This window comes from Echinops telfairi, unplaced genomic scaffold (genome assembly GCF_000313985.2).
Source record: "Echinops telfairi isolate 266 unplaced genomic scaffold, ASM31398v2 ScPeMD7_443;HRSCAF=831, whole genome shotgun sequence".
In the NCBI taxonomy this organism is placed as follows: domain Eukaryota; kingdom Metazoa; phylum Chordata; class Mammalia; order Afrosoricida; family Tenrecidae; genus Echinops; species Echinops telfairi.
Window position 1 is genome coordinate 65,835,090 of NW_022104341.1, and position 5,741 is coordinate 65,840,830.

Below are 5,741 nucleotides of genomic sequence, written 5' to 3' on the forward strand. Positions count from 1 at the left end.
GGGGACCAGACTATCTATAATCCAACATAAACTCCACATAGGACTGCTGTTTCTTATGCTCCCCTCCATTCTGGGAGTGCCTTAACTTTCAGAGGTCACAGCCCATACTGGGCCACTACCTTTAACTCTACAGTTTTCTCCAGTCTTTTCTTTTTTTCCTTATTATTTTCTCTCCTTTTCTTGATTTAAATTTTTTTTTAATTTTGGTTGTCCCATTTTCTTATTTCTCCTATTTCTCTTTTCTTCTCACCTAGTTTAGCTTATATTTTATCTTTTCATTTTCCTTCCCTTGTTTCTAATTTCCTTTATAGTGTTTTTTTGAGTTATTAAATTCTTTCTTCTAACTGTTGCTTGCCTGCTTTCCCCTGCTGTAAAAATTATTTTATTTTGTGCAGTTATTTATTTTTATTTTCTTCTATTGTTGATTGGGTGGGGGGTTCCTATAGGAAACAACACCCATCCATGATCACAGTTTCCAGACACACCTGTGCCTCCTGAAATCCTCCTCCTGGTTAAGTACCACTACCTGCTCCTGTAGCATTTGATTGTGAACACACAGTAACCACCATCTGCTCCTAACAAAACTTGCCCCCAGCTGTGCTACATGAGCAGTGAGCAGAGAACCGTGCACAGACTCACATGACCTTTACGCTCACCAAGTTGCAGGGAATGCATGCCTAAGAACACACACATATAAAGTCATCAGTTAAATATAAGTATGGTGACACAACAATGTTTCACAGAGGGGGAGGGGGCAGTGTGTGAATCAAGTCATACCAAAAAAAACCCCAAAAAGACAGAGTTGCTCAAGCAAAGAAGAATAAAACTGATCAAGAATCTCTTTTTGAGGAAGGAATCACATTAGAATTGCCTAATAAAAAATTAAAAAGAATGATCCTTAGGTGTTTTCAATGGATTAAGAGAAAAGTAATAGGGGAGATTCAGATAAAATCAAGAAAAAATAGAGATAAATGACTTTGAGAAAAGTTAAGAGAATACTCCCACAACAAGTTGACAAAATCTGTTTAGAAAAACAATATAAAAAAATCTAGAATTCCAATGATTATTACAAAGGTTTCAAAATTGTTAGCTTGAAAGAACAAAGAGTAGAATTAAATCGAGGGCCAAATTAGTGAGCTTGAAGACAAATCTTTCAATACTAATCTTCTAGGGGAACAATTAGAAATTGAAAAGAAAATATTTGAAGAAAGTTAGAATCATGTGGGAAATAATCAAACAGAATAACTTAAGCATAACTGGGATTCCAGAACATAAAGAGACCAAAAAATAAAGCAAATTCAATTAAATTTAAAAGCACAGAGAAAATAATTCAAATGTTGTTGGTAGAAAATGTTCCTAATATCAGAAAGGCAAGAAGGAATACATTCAAGAAGCTTAATGAACCCCAAACAGGATAGACCTCAAAAGAAAATACCCTGATATACCATCATCAAACTTTCCACAAAGACAGTGAGAGAGTGCTGACAGCCACTCAGGACAACAAGAAGTGATCGGAAAAGGAGAACCAATAAGAGTAAGTTCTTATTTCTCAGCAAAACCCATGCAGGTGATAGCCAATGGGAGACATAAAACACTGGGGAACATGCTGGGCAAAAATCATGTATCTAGCAAAATGAATCCCAAAGAATAATAACAAAATTAGGTCATGGCCACATAAAGAGAATTAAAGGAATTGGTAAAATCCAGCCCAACCTTATAAGAAATATTAAGCAGCATTCTTTAGACAGAAAACCAACAACAGCAAACAACAACCTAAGATAAACATAAATGGCACCGCCCAAAATTCAAACTAGATATAGAAATATCGCAAGTAAAATAAATCGACAATATTAAAGATAACCAGAGATATCAATATGCAATTTTGACAGTTTACAAAGTACAAAGAGAGATTAGTATAGTTATACAACTTCCCAGGGGAGAGGGAGTCAAGTATATGTTAAGAACTTGAGTGAAGGAAAAGGTCTTAGACAATAAGATAAATGGTGGCAAAGAATGGTTGGGGAGTTGGGCTGAGTGAGCTGGTTAAAGGCCGCAGAGATTAATACTAGCTTAACAACAGCAACCAACCCCTGCAATAATGAGGCTCTCTGAGTCCATGTGTGGCTGGGCACATGGGTGAGTGGACGGCAGAGTGGTAGTGTACTCACATGTGGGTGTAGGGTTGAGAGGCAATATTTGTAGATGATTATTTTTCTTTGCTCTAATTATGCCAATGCATATGGTAGAGCACATGGGGGCAAAGTCGGGGAAACCTCTTGGATTTCACCATGTGCCTTGGAGCAATGAGTCACTACTTTTGGACTATAGTTTCAGAGATATCATTTTCCACTGGCGTAACATAGTCCAAAGTCTATATCCTACTTTGGTGAGTAGGAACTGGGGTCTCAAAAACTAGTAAATGGCTGTAGATGGCGAAAATTTGGATCTCTCCCTGTCAGGAGGAAATTAGAGTAATGATAACCTAAGCTATATGGAAATAATTAGTTTGGTGGACTATTGAATCATTGTGAACCTCAGTTTCCACAACCCTGAGACCAGAAGAATTACATGGTGCCCTGCCACCCCTGTCAACTGCACTGAAGTGGATTGAATTAGGAGATATCTGATAGAGTGGAAGAAATAGGTAAAGCAAAAGTCAATTTCATGAAATGCACCTGGTTTGCTGATTGAGTCGACTCTGGTGACTCCCCTTAGACTATATCTCTTGGTCACCCTTCATTTTAGTTGTGGAATTGAACTTACAATCTATTCAATTTTCAGTCAAAAAATAGAGAAGTCTATAAGGGGAATAATAACACTACTGATGTGCACACACCATATAAGAATTGATTATTAGGGTGAAGCTTGACTAAAGTATTCTGTGAAATTCAATTGATGCTATGGAATTTAAAATACAGTACTTTATTATGATTTTTATTATCGAATTTTATATTGTATTGTATTACATTCTGATATATAAATTATGTGCAACATACTTGGTAAACTGGCACAATTTATAATAAACAGCATATTTGTACAGTTAAGTTTATACAAGATTACACATTTTTATTCAGTGGGTTGATTGTTACATTTTTATCAGCAAAACTTGTCCTCCAAGACTGGTCTCCTTCTAGTCAACTCTCTGAACTTTGAGCAGATAAAAAACTAAATAACCCTGGTACTAGCTGGCACAGGTCCCAAAACTTGCAATTCTTCTCAGGACCAGTTTTATTTTTCCTAGGATAATCTTGGGTGTGAGCTGTGAGTGACAGAGACCTGGATAATTTAATCTACCCTGGGCAGAAGGAAATCATGCCCCATTAGCATGAATACAACTATTTCTTGGGCTTCAGTTTGTAAATAAAGGATTAAGAGTGATTGAAATTCACAGACACTCCTACAAGCTCATGGCTCAGGAGGATTGTGAGGGGGGGTCATCCCTTTGCAGAACTTTTGTCTTTATGGAAGAAATGTCATAATAAACCATCTTCAGGCTTGTGTCTCTGAGCTTTATCATTTTCATTCATCATCTGTAAGGCAGAAGGGATACATCCCTTGTGTTGAATTGGCCCAAGTTTTCTTATTCTGGGCTGTGGATGTCCCCTGCTGGAAACCAGAGCTCACTGCAGTGGTGGGAATTAGAGCAAATGCTTAAGAACCGTGTGTGTGTGTGTGTGTGTGTGTGTGTGTGTGTGTGTGTGTGTACTTCCCTAGAGAAAACCACTCAGAAAATTTTAACAGCCTGCTCTCTCTCGTTTACAGATTTCATCTCCCAAATTAATAATAACCACTATTTATGAAGTGTTGGGTGGCCAGGGCATATTAGCTCACAGTAATTATGCATAGAGGAAAAAAGAAAGAAAATAGGATTTAAAAAATAGAACAAAATAAAAGAATATATTTCTATCCCTTCTCAGGCATATAACGTCTACTATCTCATTTAATTCTCAGACAACTGAGGACATGTGGTTAACTACTTTTCCAGATGAAGAAACTCAGACTGAGTTATTGTTAGTTGCTTTAGTCTGCCCCTACTTATAATGATCTAATGAAGAACAGAACAAAGCCAAACCAAGCCTTGCATTATCTTCACAATCATGGTCAGGTTTGAGTTCATGGTTGGGCTACTGCGTTCATCCATCTCACCAATCATTTCCTTCATTTTTGCTGACCCGCTAATTTACCAAACATGACGTTCTTTTCTAATGATTGGTTTTCCAGGATGACATGATGAAGCTGACCTCTCATTAAACAAATTCCGGTTGGGGGCGTGGTTATCAGCTTAAGGTGACAAATCTTGGCCTTGTCAGAATCAACATGCCCAAAGGCATCTCCCTGACTGCAGCACATGCTACTCCACTGCGCCTGCTCTAGGTGTTCTTGTTTAACAACCTTCCATTGACAAGCAGGAGTCCCTGGCCCCACTTGCTTTAAACTTTCCTACCTTCAGCACTCATTCCGGGTAAATCAGCATCTTTGCCTCACTTACTATGTACCTTGGCTAAATCCCTTCCCTTTTCAGAATCTGAGTTTTTTTCAGCAATAATAACAACAACAATTAAGGAGATGGATTAGCTGACTTTTAATACTCCTTCCAAATTTAAAATGCTGATGCTTTCTGAATTTGAAAGTAAAAACATACTCAATCCAAATTGCTCAGGATTTCCTCTGTGACCGAGAACAAAACTGGGTTGCATACAACTTGTAGGCTGTGTCAATACGGTGGCATTCATGTCCAAGCCCAGGCTGCCCTTTTGGGGGGATGGGGATACTTTTCAGAGTTGAGGCCAATGATAACACTCACAAGACGTTATCAATAGGTGGACAAAAAGGCCATGTCTGCCTTCTCTCCTATAAGCCAAAGCATGGTTGTCTGAAGAGGCAGCAGCCAATTCCGACAGCCAGTTGGGAGCTTTCACCATGTGACAAGCCCAAAGGCCTTTCTGAAGCTGCCAGCACGGAGGCATGTCGATTCTGCTAAGGAACCAGATGCAGCAGATAAAATATCTTCCACAGCTTGGCATCTGGGGCCTGCGCTTGCCAGCTGAGAGAAGGGGCTGGGTGGTTTAGCGCTGGGGGGTGGGGGTAGTAAAGAAATAGCAACAGAACCATTCACACACATTTCTGATTAAAGTGGAAAAGAAGGAATTCTAGAGAACATTCTACAATTCTGGAAAGAGTGGATTAAATGTAGATATATTAGGAGTACATGTAGGCTATTACTGTATGAGGGACCCGATTATATGTAGGTCAATTATAGATTGTCACTTTGGCCACCACTATTTTGATGATAGTATGCTGTTACTATTTTCCATTTCTATAACAGTCGTCTTTTGACAATTAACTCCCTGCAATTGCATTTATCAAGAGAATCTCTCTCTTTATTCATATAGGTCTTGAATATTCTAGCCCTGCCCTAAATAGAGAAGCCTGATTTAATGCAGCCTTTTCCATTTTCAAGTGATGAATTACTAAATGGGTAGAACCATGTCTCTGCTCTTTTTGGTTTATAAAAAACAGACGGCCATCTAGCTAAGAAACAACAAAACCCACAAGGAAGAAGCACACCAGCCTACCCCAACACGAATGCTGAAGACAAAGTGGGTACATAAGCAAATGCAGTGAAGAAAGATGATGGTGCCAACCTGTCAACTTACACAGAATCTGGGGTCCCACATGCTGGAAGATAAACAAGGGGCCATCTAACTGAGAAACAACAAAGCCCACATGGAAGAAGCACA